Source organism: Ptiloglossa arizonensis, chromosome 12, assembly GCF_051014685.1.
Source record: "Ptiloglossa arizonensis isolate GNS036 chromosome 12, iyPtiAriz1_principal, whole genome shotgun sequence".
Classification (NCBI taxonomy): Eukaryota; Metazoa; Arthropoda; class Insecta; order Hymenoptera; family Colletidae; genus Ptiloglossa; species Ptiloglossa arizonensis.
Genome location: NC_135059.1, coordinates 790,828 through 805,947, shown reverse-complemented (window position 1 = coordinate 805,947; position 15,120 = coordinate 790,828).

The window sequence follows — 15,120 nt, the reverse complement described above, 5'->3', positions numbered from 1 at the left end:
ACTGTATATAAACCCACCAAGCTCTCGAATAAAGCAGTCTACGTCAATCGGTCGCCACGTCGTTACGCTGTCCGCTTCAACCCATTATTTCTCCAGTCCGAATAATTTTCAAGTAAAGTTCTCAGTTTGGATTAAGTGATCCTCGCGACTCTCACCAATTCTGACTAAATTTAACTTTGACGAATCAGGATTCGAGTCACACTTCACTAAAAAGTGACAGTTTGGAATTTGTCCCGTCACATTTTTGGCGATCTCTGCCAGGATCCATAAGGGTACTGCATCATACTCAGCCAAGGAAATTCTGTGGATTTCCAACCTGAGCGACTGCGTGTGCCGCATCCATCGATCAACAACCACGGATCAAAGAACCACAGGTAAGGGAGATTTTCTCAGTTATAGAAATCCCTTCCCTTCGAACGAAAAAACGGAAATATTTCGAAAAATGAGTCGACCATCTGGAACCAACCTGGACATTTCGCCTCTTCCTCTGGACATTTTGACAAAAATCGATATGATGTTACAAGAAATGATCCTACAGAAACAACAAATGAATGAACTAACAACAAATATGAATAAATTGAGCAACGAGAACAGCAAGAGGACCGAAGACTTGAAGACCCTTGCCAAAACAATAAACATTTAAGCCATCACAGAGGATGAGTCATTGCAGGGACCGAGACGTCACCGACAAGGGAGAACGAAATCGATATCTTCGGAAGACGAAAAGGAGACCGACTTAGCCGACAAGGACCCACAGCTAAGCACCGAAGGACGGTCAAACACCCCAGTAAACGCGAAGGCAAGTGACGTAATCCGAATCATTGAAACACTACGCGGTAAAAACGACATGGGAGTAGAGGAATTTATTCGGTCCGTTAAGATAGCCAGAACTAATTGCCGGGAACCGCAATTATTGCTCCGAATGATAATAGCGGAAAAAATAACTGAGCATGCTAAAAGAAGTATCCCATACTGCGATATAAATAACTACAAGGATCTTTACAATGCCTTTTGTAACCAAGTTTCCATACCAGTGACTGTAAGCGGTTGTTGTAATCAATTACAAAACATAAAACAGGGGTTTAACGAAAACGTCCAAATCTAAATTTCGCCAACAATTAAGTGAATTACATTACGCTATTCAAGCAAAACACCGGACCCCGATGGCCAGGAGAATCGCGCTTTAGGAGGAAGACGAAGAAGCAATCAGAACTTATACGCTTAATCTATGCAGAGACATTGCGCAGCTAGTCATTCCTTCAGATCCTCGGAGCCTAATTGAAGTCCAAGAAAAGGCCATTGACCGAGAAATGTGGATCAGGGATGCGCAAAGAACGGTAAACGACCGTCCATGTAACGCATCACCAGCACGAGGCTACACTCGGGCTCATTGTTACTCACTTCAGCCGAAAAATTTTCCCTTGCGCCAAACAGAAAAATTGCCACCGCGCGTAAACAAAACCACTACCAGCCAAAGAGAAATCTATCCGACAGAGGAAACCCAACCAGAGTTAACTACAGCCCAGGAGAACTGCAACATATCCACTGCCGACTACCAGGAATGCGAAGACCAGGCCGACTATTAATGGACACCGGAGCAGGAGTGAATTTAATAAAAGAGGACTTGGTGGTTAACTTTAAATTAGATAAAGGACATAGTACACTATTCGGCAACGATAAACATAAAACTAACAAATCCACTACCTTACGATCCGTAGACCAAAAAGATCACGAATTCCTAGTTGTTCCTAACGATTTCAGGCAAAAGGAAATGGAGGGTTGTCATAGATTTCAGAAAACTGACCGAACATACTGACCAGGACGCGTACCCTCTCCCGAACGCAGACGAAATTATCCAGCACCTAGGCAATGCGAAATTCTTTTCCACTTTAGACTAATCTTCCGGATTCCACCAAATTTCTATGAAATTCGAAGACAGAAAATACACCGCCTTCTCCACTCCCGACGGACATTACCAATATCGGCGAATACCATTTGGACTAAAAAACGCTCCAGCTACTACCCAACGTATTGTTATACCATACCGTAATCATGCTACGATACCTACTGCATTGCGTTCTTAAGATTAATAATTGTTCCCATGCGAGTCGATTCATAGAAGACAGATAACGTAAGGCAGCCAAAACACTTCTTGGACCAGCCTACGTGACTCCCCGTGTGAACCTCATGCTGCGATCGAACTCTTCTTTGTCACCGAACGATATAAAGACCCGTCAAAGACCCCGAGAGCCACTTCTCTAAGTCATGTCTAAGTGCTAAGTACGTCCGTGAAATTCGTGTCAGTCGGTCTATTGCAATAAAACCTCAGTAAAGTGCCAAGAGATCGTTGAATTCTACACCGAGTGCTCTGTGGCGGCGCTACCCACGCTTGTGTAACCCTGCCAAAAACTGATAATATTCCTTTTCGCACACGTTCCCATAACAACGTATGAGACTCTTTCCGCTCCCATAACAACGCATGACACTCCATACGACACACCACTGATAACCGAAACTCCTTTCGCATACGTTCACATAACAATTCATGAAACTCTTTCCGTTCCCATATTGAACCGATAGACGAATCCGAGAAATTCCTGTTGCGTCTGAAAGTTGAAACTCGCCCGATTACAACGGTATGAGTTTCTCCCCTAGGCCATTCTAGTTATTCTTTTCGAGTATCTGGAATGCGAAAAATTTGTTGCTCTCTCAACCATTTCTTCGTTCGAAAATCGCATATCTCGCCAACCGATTGACGAATCCGAGAAATTCCTATTGCGTCTGAAAGTAGAAACTCGCCCGAATACGACGGGATGTCTTTTTTCCACTAGGCAATTCTAGTTATTCCTTTCGAGCATCAGATATGCGAAAAATTTGATGTTTTCTCGATCATTGGTTCGCATCAAATTCGTATATCTCGCGAACCGATGGACGAATCCGAAAAATTCCTGTTGCGTCTGAAAGTAGAAACTCGCCCGAATACGGCGGTATGTCTCTTTTTCCACTAGGCAAATCAAGTTTTTCGTTTCGAGCATCAGAAGTGCGAAAAATTTGATGGTTTCCCATCCATTTCTTAACTCCAAACTCCCATATCTCGCGAACGGATTGACGAATCCGCAAAATTTCTGTTGCATCCGAAAGTAGAAGCTCGCCCGATTACAACGGTATGTGTACTTTTCCCTTAGGCCATTCTAGTTATTCGTTTCGAGCATGAGAACTGCGAAAATTTTGATAGTTCCTCAACCGTTTCTTACATTCAATCTGCCATATCTCGCGATCGGATTGACGAATCCGCAAAATTTCTGTTGCATCCGAAAGTAGAAGCTCGCCCGATTACAACGGTATGTGTTCTTTTCCCTTAGGCCATTCTAGTTATTCGTTTCGAGCATGAGAACTGCGAAAATTTTGATAGTTTCTCAACCGTTTCTTAGCTCCAGACTGCCATATGTCCCGAACGGATTGACGAATCCGCAAAATTTCTGTTGCATCTGAAAGTGGAAACTCGCCCGATTACAAGAGTATGTGTACTTTTCCCCTAGGCCATTCTAGTTATTCGTTTCGAGCATCAGAACTGCGAAAATTTTGATAGTTACTCAACCATTTCTTTACTCCAAACTCCCATATGTGGCGAACGGGTTGACGAATGCGAAAAATTTCTGTTGCATCTGAAAGTAGAAACTCGCCCAATTACAACGGTATGTGTACTTTTCCCCTAGGCCATTCTAGTTATTCGTTTCGAGCATGAGAACTGCGAAAATTTTGATAGTTTCTCAACCATTTCTTATCTCCAAACTGCCATATCTCGAGAACGGATTGTCGAATCCGAAAAATTTCTGTCGCATCTGAAAGTAGAAACTCGCCCGATTACAACGGTATGTGTACTTTTCCCCTAGGCCATTCTAGTTATTCGTTTGGAGCATCAGAACTGCGAAAATTTTGATAGTTTCTCAACCATTTCTTAACTCCAGACTCCCATATCTGGCGAACGGATTGACGAATCCGGAAAATTTCTGTTGCATCTGAAAGTAGAAGCTCGATCGTTTACAACGGTATGTGTACTTTTCCCCTAGGCCATTCTAGTTATTCGTTTCGTGCATGACAACTGAGAAAATTTTGATAGTTTCTCAACCGTTTCTTAGCACCAAACTGCCATATCTCGCGAACGGATTGATGAATCCGCAAAACTTCTGTTGCATCCGAAATCAGAAACTGGCCCCATTACGACGGTATGTGTACTTTTCCCCTAGGCCATTCTAGTTATTCGTTTCGCGCATGGGAACTGCGAAAATTTTGATAGTTTCTCACCGTTCCTTACCTCCAAACTGCCATATCTCGCGATCGGATTGACGAATACGCAAAATTTCTGTTGCATCCGAAAGTAGAAACTCACCCGATAACAACGGTATGTGTACTTTTCCCCTAGGCCATTCTAGTTATTCGTTTCGAGCTTGAGAACTGCGAAAATTTTGATTGTTTGTCAACCGTTTCTTACATCCAAACTGCCATATCTGGCGATCGGATTGACGAATCCGCAACATTTCTGTTGCATCCGAAAGTAGAAACTCGCCCGATTACCACGGTATGTGTACTTTTCCCCTAGGCCATTCTAGTTATTCGTTTCGAGCATGAGAACTGCGAAAATTTTGATAGTCTCTCAACCGTTCCTTAGCTCTAAGCTCCCATATCTGACGAACGGAATATTTTCGCAGTTCTCAAGCTCGAAACGAATAACTAGAATGGCCTAGGGGAAAAGTACACATACCGTTGTAATCGGGCTAGTTTCTACTTTCAGATGCAACAGAAATTTTGCGGATTCGTCAATCCGTTCGCCAGATATGGGAATTTGGAGTTAAGAAATGGTTGAGGAACTATCAAAATTTTTGCAGTTCTGATGCTCGAAACGAATAACTAGAATGGCCTAGGGGAAAAGTACACATACCGTTGTAATCGGGCGAGTTCCTACTTTCAGATGCAACAGAAATTTTTCGGATTCGTCAATCCATTCGCCAGATATGGCAGTTTGGAGGTAAGAAACGCTTGAGAAACTCAAAATTTTTGCAGTTCTGATGCTCGAAACGAATAACTAGAATGGCCTAGGTGAAAAGTACACATACCGTTGTAATCGGGCGAGTTTCTAAAATCAGATGCAACAGAAATTTTTCGGATTCGCCAAACCGTTCGCGAGATATGGCAGTTTGAAGTTAACAAACGCTTGAGAAACTCAAAATTTTCGCAGTTCTGATGCTCGAAACGAATAACTAGAATGGCCTAGGGGAAAAGTACACATACCGTTGTAATGGGGCGAGATTCTGCATTCAGATGCAATAGAAATTTTTCGGATGCGTCAATCCGTTCGCGAGATATGGCCGTTTGTAGCTAAGAAACGGTTGAGAAACTCAAAATAATCACAGTTCTGATGCTCGAAACGAATAACTAGAATGGCCTAGGGGAAAAGTACACATACCGTTGTTATCGGGCGAGTTTCTACTTTCAGATGCAACAGCAATGTTGCCACTTCGTCAATCCGTTCGCGAGATATGGCAGTTTGGAGTTAAGAAACGGTTGAGAAACTCAAAATTTTCGCAGTTCTGATGCTCGAAACGAATATCTAGAATGGCTTAGGGGAAAAGTACACATACCGTTGTAATCAGGCGAGTTTCTACTTTCAGTGGCAACAGCAATTTTGCCACTTCGTCAATCCGTTCGCGAGATATGGCAGTTTGGAGTTAAGAAACGGTTGAGAAACTCAAAATTTTCGCAGTTCTGATGCTCGAAACGAATAACTAGAATGGCCTAGGGGAATAGTACACACACCGTTGTAATCGGGCGAGTTTCTACATTCTGATGCAACAGAAATTTTTCGGATTCGTCAATCCGTTCGATAGATATGGCAGCTTGGAGCTAAGAAACGGTTGAGAAACTCAAAATTTTCGCAGTGCTGATGCTCGAACGAATAACTAGAATGGCCTAGGGGAAAGGTACACACAGCTTTGTAATCTGGCGAATTTCTACATTCAGATGCAACAGAAATTTTTCGGATTCGTCTTTCCGTTCGCGAGATATAGCAGTTTGGAGCTAAGGCACGGTTGAGGAACTCAAAATTATCACAGTTCTGATGCTCGAAACGAATAACTAGAATGGCCTAGGGGAAAAGTACACATACCGTTGTAATCGGGCGAGTTTCTACATTCAGATGCAACAGAAATTTTTCGGATTCGTCTTTCCGTTCGCGAGATATGGCAGTTTGGAGCTAAGAAACGGTTGAGAAACTCAAAATTATCACAGTTCTGATGCTCGAAACGAATAACTAGAATGGCCTAGGGGAATAGTACACATACCGTTGTAATCGGGCGAGTTTCTACTTTCAGATTCAACAGAAATTTTTCAGATTCGTCAATCCGTTCACGAGTTACGCCAGTTTGGACGTAAGAAACGCTTGAGAAAATCAAAATTTTCGCAGTCCTGATGCTCGAAACGAATAACTAGAAGGGCCTAGGGGAAATGTACGCATACCGTTGTAATGGTGTGAGTTTCTACTTTCAGATGCAACAGAAATTTTGCCGATTCTTCAATCCATTCGCGAGATATGGCAGTTTGGAGGTAAGAAACGGTTGAGAAACTCAAAATTTTCGCAGTTCTGATGCTCGAAACGAATAACTAGAATGGCCTAGGGGAAAAGTACACATACCGTTGTAATGGGGCGAGATTCTGCATTCAGATGCAATAGAAATTTTTCGGATTCGTCAATCCGTTCGCCAGATATGGCAGTTTGGAGGTAAGAAACGCTTGAGAAACTCAAAATTTTCGCAGTTCTGATGCTCGAAACGAATAACTAGAATGGCCTAGCGGAAAAGTACACATACCGTTGTAATGGGGCGAGTTTCTACTTTCAGATGCAACAGAAATTTTGCCGATTCTTCAATCCATTCGCGAGATATGGCAGTTTGGATGTAAGAAACGCTTGAGAAACTCAAAATTATCTCAGTTCTGATGCTCGAAACGAATAACTAGAATGGCCTAGGGGAAAAGTACACATACCGTTGTAATCGTGCGAGTTTCTACTTTCAGATGCAAGAGATGTTTTTCGGATTCGTCAATTCGTTCGCGAGATATGGCAGTTTGGAGGTAAGAAACGCTTGAGAAATTCAGCATTTTCGCAGTTCTGATGCACGAAACGAATAACTAGAACGGCCTAGGGGAAAAGTACACATACCGTTGTAATCGGCCGAGTTTCTACTTTCAGATGCAACAGCAATTTTGCCACTTCGTCAATCCGTTCGCAAGATATTGCAGTTTGGAGTTATGAAACGGTTGAGAAACTCAAAATTTTCGCAGTTCTGATGCTCGAAACGAATAACTATAATAGCTTAGGGGGAAAGTACACATACCGTTGTAATGGGCGAGTTTCTTCATTCAGAAGCAACAGAAATTTATCGGATTCGTCAATTCGTTCGCGAGATATGGCCGTTTGTAGCTAAGAAACGGTTGAGAAACTTAAAATAATCACAGTTCTGATGCTCGAAACGAATAACTAGAATGGCCTAGGGGAAAAGTACACATACCGTTGTAATCGGGCGAGTTTCTACTTTCAGATGCAACAGCAATTTTGCCACTTCGTCAATCCGTTCGCGAGATATTGCAGTTTGGAGTTATGAAACGGTTGAGAAACTGAAAATTTTCGCAGTTCTGATGCTCGAAACGAATATCTAGAATGGCTTAGGGGAAAAGTACACATACCGTTGTAATCGGGCGAGTTTCTACTTTCAGATGCAACAGCAATTTTGCCACTTCGTCAATCCGTTCGCGAGATATGGCAGTTTGGAGTTAAGAAACGGTTGAGAAACTCAAAATTTTCGCAGTTCTGACGCTCGAAACGAATAACTAGAATGGCCTAGGGGAATAGTACACACACCGTTGTAATCGGGCGAGTTTCTACATTCAGATGCAACAGAAATTTTGCCACTTCGTCAATCCGTTCGCGAGATATTGCAGTTTGGAGCTAAGAAACGGTTGAGAAACTCAAAATTTTCGCAGTGCTGTTGCTCGAACGAATAACTAATATGGCCTAGGGGAAAGGTACACACACCTTTGTAATCGGGCGAATTTCTACATTCAGATGCAACAGAAATTTTTCGGATTCGTCTTTCCGTTCGCGAGATATAGCATTTTGGAGCTAAGGAACGGTTGAGAAACTCAAAATTATCACAGTTCTGATGCTCGAAACGAATAACTAGAATGGCCTAGGGGAAAAGTACACATACCGTTGTAATCGGGCGAGTTTCTACATTCAGATGCAACAGAAATTTTTCGGATTCGTCTTTCCGTTCGCGAGATATGGCAGTTTGGAGCTAAGAAACGGTTGAGAAACTCAAAATTATCACAGTTCTGATGCTCGAAACGAATAACTAGAATGGCCTAGGGGAAAAGTACACATACCGTTGTAATCGGGCGAGTTTCTACATTCAGATGCAACAGAAATTTTTCGGATTCGTCAATCTGTTCGCGAGATATGGCAGTTTGGAGTTAAGAAACGGTTGAGAAACTCAAAATTTTCGTTGTTCTGATGCTCGAAACGAATAACTAGAATGTCCTAGGGGAATAGTACACATGCCGTTGTAATCGGGCGAGTTTCTACATTCAGATGCAACAGAAAGTTTTCGGATTCGTCAATCCGTTCGCGAGATATGGCAGTTTGGAGGTAAGAAACGCTTGAGAAACTCAAAATTTTCGCAGTTCTGATGCTCGAAATGAATGACTAGAATGGCCTAGGGGAAAAGTACACATACCGTTGTAATAGGGCGAGTTTCCACTTTCAAATGCAACAGAAATTTTGCCGATTCGACAATCCGTTCGCGAGATATGGCAGTTTGGAGTTAAGAAACGGTTGAGAAACTCAAAATTTTCGTTGTTCTGATGCTCGAAACGAATAACTAGAATGTCCTAGGGGAATAGTACACATACCGTTGTAATCGGGCGAGTTTCTACATTCAGATGCAAAAGAAATTTTTCGGATTCGTCAATCTGTTCCCAGATATGGCAGCTTGAAGCGAAGAAACGGTTGAGAAACTCAAAATTTTCGCAGTTCTGATGCTTGAAACGAATAACTAGAATGGCCTAGGGGAAAAGTACACATACCGTTGTAATGGGGCGAGCTTCTACTTTCAGATGCAACAGAAATTTTTCGGATTCTTCAATCCGTTCGCGAGATATGGCAGTTTGGAGGTAACAAACGCCTGAGATACTCAAAATTTTCGCAGTTCTGATGCTCGAAACGAATAACTAGAATGGCGTAGGGGAAAAGTACACATACCGTTGTAATAGGGCGAGTTTCTACTTTCAGATGCAACAGAAATTTTTCGGATTCGTCAATCCGTTCGCGAAATATGGCAGTTTGGAGGTAACACATGCTTGAGAAACTCGAAATTTTAGCAGTTCTGATGCTCGAAACGAATAACTAGAATGGCCTAGGGGAAAAGTACACATACCGTTGGAATAGGGCGAGTTTCCACTTGCAGATGGAACAGAAATTTTGCCGATTCGTCAATCCGTTCGCGAGGTATGGCAGTTTGGAGGTAAGAAACGCTTGAGAAAATCAAAATTTTCGCAGTTCTGATGCTCGAAACGAATAACTAGAAGGGCCTAGGGGAAATGTACGCATACCGTTGTAATGGTGTGAGTTTCTACTTTCAGATGCAACAGAAATTTTGCCGATTCTTCAATCCATTCGCGAGATATGGCAGTTTGGAGGTAAGAAACGGTTGAGAAACTCAAAATTTTCGCAGTTCTGATGCTCGAAACGAATAACTAGAATGGCCTAGGGGAAAAGTACACATACCGTTGTAATCGGGCGAGTTTCTAGTTTCAGATGCCACAGAAATTTTTCGGATTCGTCAATCCGTTCGCCAGATATGGCAGTTTGTAGCTAAGAAACGGTTGAGAAACTATCAAAGTTTTCGCAGTTCTCATGCTCGAAACGAATAACTGGAATGGCCTGGGGAAAAGTACACATACCGTTGTAATCGGGCGAGTTTCTACTTTCAGATGCAACAGAAATTTTTCGGATTCGCCAAACCGTTCGAGAGATATGGCAGTTTGAAGTTAACAAACGCTTGAGAAACTCAAAATTTTCGCAGTTCTGATGCTCGAAACGAATAACTAGAATGGTCTAGGGGAAAAGTACACATACCGTTGTAATGGGGCGAGATTCTGCATTCAGATGCAATAGAAATTTTTCGGATTCGTCAATCCGTTCGCCAGATATGGCAGTTTGGAGGTAAGAAACGCTTGAGAAACTCAAAATTTTCGCTGTTCTGATGCTCGAAACGAATAACTAGAATGGCCTAGCGGAAAAGTGCACATACAGTTGTAATGGGGCGAGTTTCTACTTTCAGATGCAACAGAAATTTTGCCGATTCTTCAATCCATTCGCGAGATATGGAAGTTTGGATGTAAGAAACACTTGAGAAACTCAAAATTATCTCAGTTCTGATGCTCGAAACGAATAACTAGAATGGCCTAGGGGAAAAGTACACATACCGTTGAAATCCGGCGAGTTTCTACTTTCAGATGCAACAGAAATTTTGCGGATTCGTCAATCCGTTCGCGAGATATGGCCGTTTGGAGGTAAGAAACGATAGAGAAACTCAAAATTATCACAGTTCTGATGCTCGAAACGAATAACTATAATAGCTTAGGGGGAAAGTACACATACCGTTGTAATGGGCGAGTTTCTACATTCAGAAGCAACAGAAATTTATCGGATTCGTCAATCCGTTCGCGAGATATGGCCGTTTGTAGCTAAGAAACGGTTGAGAAACTCAAAATAATCACAGTTCTGATGCTCGAAACGAATAACTAGAATGGCCTAGGGGAAAAGTACACATACCGTTGTAATCGGGCGAGTTTCTACTTTCAGATGCAACAGCAATTTTGCCACTTCGTCAATCCGTTCGCGAGATATGGCAGCTTGGAGCTAAGAAACGGTTAAGAAACTCAAAATTTTCGCAGTGCTGATGCTCGAACGAATAACTAGAATGGCCTAGGGGAAAGGTACACACACCTTTGTAATCGGGCGAATTTCTACATTCAGATGCAACAGAAATTTTTCGGATTCGTCTTTCTGTTCGCGAGATATAGCAGTTTGGAGCTAAGGAACGGTTGAGAAACTCAAAATTTTCGCAGTTCTGATGCTCGAAACGATTAACTAGAATGGCCTAGGGGAATAGTACACACACCGTTGTAATCGGGCGAGTTTCTACATTCAGATGCAACAGAAATTTTTCGGATTCGTCAATCCGTTCGATAGATATGGCAGCTTGGAGCTAAGAAACGGTTAAGAAACTCAAAATTTTCGCAGTGCTGATGCTCGAACGAATAACTAGAATGGCCTAGGGGAAAGGTACACACACCTTTGTAATCGGGCGAATTTCTACATTCAGATGCAACAGAAATTTTTCGGATTCGTCTTTCTGTTCGCGAGATATAGCAGTTTGGAGCTAAGGAACGGTTGAGAAACTCAAAATTGTCACAGTTCTGATGCTCGAAACGAATAACTAGAATGGCCTAGGGGAAAAGTACACATACCGTTGTAATCGGGCGAGTTTCTACTTTCAGACTCAACAGAAATTTTTCAGATTCGTCAATCCGTTCACGAGTTACGCCAGTTTGGACGTAAGAAACGCTTGAGAAACTCAAAATTTTCGTAGTTCTGATGCTCGAAACGAATGACTAGAAAGGCCTAGGGGAAGGGTATACATACCGTTGTAATCGGGCGAGTTTCTACATTCAGATGCAACAGAAATTTTTCGGATTCGTCAATCTGTTCGCGAGATATGGCAGTTTGGAAGAAAGAAACGGTTGAGAAACTCAAAATTTTCGCAGTTCTAATGCTCGAAACGAATAACTAGAATGGCCTAGGGGAAAAGTACACATACCGTTGTAACAGGGCGAGTTTCCACTTTCAAATGCAACAGAAATTTTGCCGATTCGACAATCCGTTCGCGAGATATGGCAGTTTGGAGTTTAGAAACGGTTGAGAAACTCAAAATTTTCGTTGTTCTGATGCTCGAAACGAATAACTAGAATGGCCTAGGGGAAACGTAAACATACTGTTGTAATAGGGCGAGTTTCTACATTCAGATGCAACAGAAACGTTTCGGATTCGTCTTTCCGTTCGCGAGATATAGCAGTTTGGAGCTAGGAAACGGTTGAGAAACTCAAAATTACTACAGTTCTGATGCTCGAAACGAATAACTAGAATGGCCTAGGGGAAAAGTACACATACCGTTGTAATCGGGCGAGTTTCTACTTTCAGATGCAACAGAAATTTTTCGGACTCGTCAATTCGTTCGCGAGATATAGCAGTTTCGTGGTAAGGATCGGTTGAGAAATTCAAAATTTTCGCAGTTCTGATGCTCGAAACGAATAACTAGAATGGCCTAGGGGAAAGGTGCACATACCGTTGTAATCGAGCGAGTTTCTACATTCAGAAGCAACAGAAATTTATCGGATTCGTCAATCCGTTCGCGAGATATGGCCGTTTGTAGCTAAGAAACGGTTGAGAATCTCAAAATAATCACAGTTCTGATGCTCGAAACGAATAACTAGAATGGCCTAGGGGAAAAGTACACATACCGTTGTAATCGGGCGAGTTTCTACATTCAGATGCAACAGAAATTTTTCGGATTCGTCACTCCGTTCGCTAGATATGGAAGTTTGGATCTAAGAAACGGTTGAAAAACTCAAAATCTTCGCAGTTCTGATGCTCGAAACGAATATCTAGACTGGCTTAGGGGAAAAGTACACATACTGTTGTAATCGGGCGAGTTTCATCTTTCAGATACAACAGAAATTTTGCGGATTCGTCAATCCGTTCGCGAGATATGGCAGTTTGGAGGTAAGAAACGCTTGAGAAACTCAAAATTTTCGCAGTTCTGATGCTCGAAACGAATAACTAGAATGGCCTAGTGGAAAAGTACACATACCTTTGTAATCGGGCTAGTTTCTACATTCAGGTGCAACAGAAATTTTTCAGATTCGTCAATCCGTTCGTGAGATATGGCAGTTTGGAGCTGAGAAGCGGTTGAGAAACTCAAAATTTTCGCAGTTCTGATGCTCGAAACGAATAACTAGAATGGCCTAGGGGAAAAGTACACATACCGTTGTAATCGGGCGAGTTTCTACATTCAGATGCAACAGAAATTTTTCGGATTCGTCAATCCGTTCGCTAGATATGGAAGTTTGGATCTAAGAAACGTTTGAAAAACTCAAAATCTTCGCAGTGCTGATGCTCGAAACGAATAACTAGAATGGCCTAGGGGAAAAGTACACATACCGTTGTAATCGGGCGAGTTTCTACTTTCAGATGCAACAGAAATTTTTCGGATTCGTCAATTCGTTCGCGAGATATAGCAGTTTCGTGGTAAGAAACGGTTGAGAAACTCAAAATTTTCGCAGTTCTGATGCTCGAAACGAATAACTAGAATGGCCTAGGGGAAAGGTGCACATACCGTTGTAATCGAGCGAGTTTCTACATTCAGAAGCAACAGAAATTTATCGGATTCGTCAATCCGTTCGCGAGATATGGCCGTTTGTAGCTAAGAAACGTTTGAGAATCTCAAAATAATCACAGTTCTGATGCTCGAAACGAATAACTAGAATGGCCTAGGGGAAAAGTACACATACCGTTGTAATCGGGCGAGTTGCTACATTCAGATGCAACAGAAATTTTTCGGATTCGTCAATCCGTTCGCTAGATATGGAAGTTTGGATCTAAGAAACGGTTGAAAAACTCAAAATCTTCGCAGTGCTGATGCTCGAAACGAATAACTAGAATGGCCTAGGGGAATAGTACACATACCGTTGTAATCGGGCGAGTTTCTACATTCAGATGCAAAAGAAATTTTTCGGATTCGTCAATCTGTTCGCTAGGTATGGCAGCTTGGAGCGAAGAAACGGTTGAGAAACTCAAAATTTTCGCAGTTTTGATGCTTGAAACGAATAAGTAGAATGGCCTAGGGGAAACGTACACATACTGTTGTAATAGGGCGAGTTTCTACTTTCAGATGCAACAGAAATTTTTCGGATTCGTCAATCCGGTCGCGAGATATGGCAGTTTGGAGCTAAGAAACGGTTGAGAAACTCAAAATTTTAGCAGTTCTAATGCTCGACACGAATAACTAGAATGGCCAAGGGGAAAAGTACAAACACCGTTGTAATCGGGCGAGTTTCTGCATTCAGAAGCAACAGAAATTTATCGGATTCGTCAATCCGTTCGCGAGATATGGCAGTTTGGAAGTAAGAAACGCTTGAGATACTCATCATTTTCGCAGTTCTGATGCTAGAAACGAATAACTAGAATGGCCTAGGGGAAAAGTACACATACCGTTGTAATCGGGCGAGTTTCTACTTTCAGATGCAACAGAAATTTTTCGAATTCGTCAGTCCGTTCGCGAGATATGGCAGTTTGGATGTAAGAAACGCTTGAGAAACTCAAAATTTTCGCAGTTCTGATGCTCCAAACGAATAACTAGAATGGCCTAGGGGAAAAGTACACATACCGTTGTAATCGGGCGAGTTTCTACATCCAGATGCAACAGAAATTTTTCGGATTGGTCAATCCGTTCGCGAGATATGGCAGTTTGGAGGTAAGAAACGCTTGAGAAACTCAAAATTTTCGCAGTTCTGATGCTCGAAACGAATAACTAGATTGGCCTAGGGGAAAAGTACACATACCGCTGTAATCGGGCGAGTTTCTACTTTCAGATGCAACAGAAATTTTTCGGATTTGTCAATCCGTTCGCGAGATATGGCAGCTTGGAGCTAAGAAACGGTTGAGAAACTCAAAATTATCACAGTTCTGATGCTCGAAACGAATAACTGGAATGGCCTAGGGGAAATGTACATATACCTTTGTTATCGGGCGAGACTCTACTTTCAGATGTAACAGAAATTTTTCGGATTCGTCAATCCGTTCGCGAGATATGGAAGTTTGGAGCTAAGAAACGGTTGAGAAACTCAAAATTTTCGCAGTTTTGATGCTCGAAACGAATAACTAGAATGGTCTAGGGGAAGAGTACACATACCGTTGTAATCGCGCGAGTTTCTACTTCGAGATGCAAC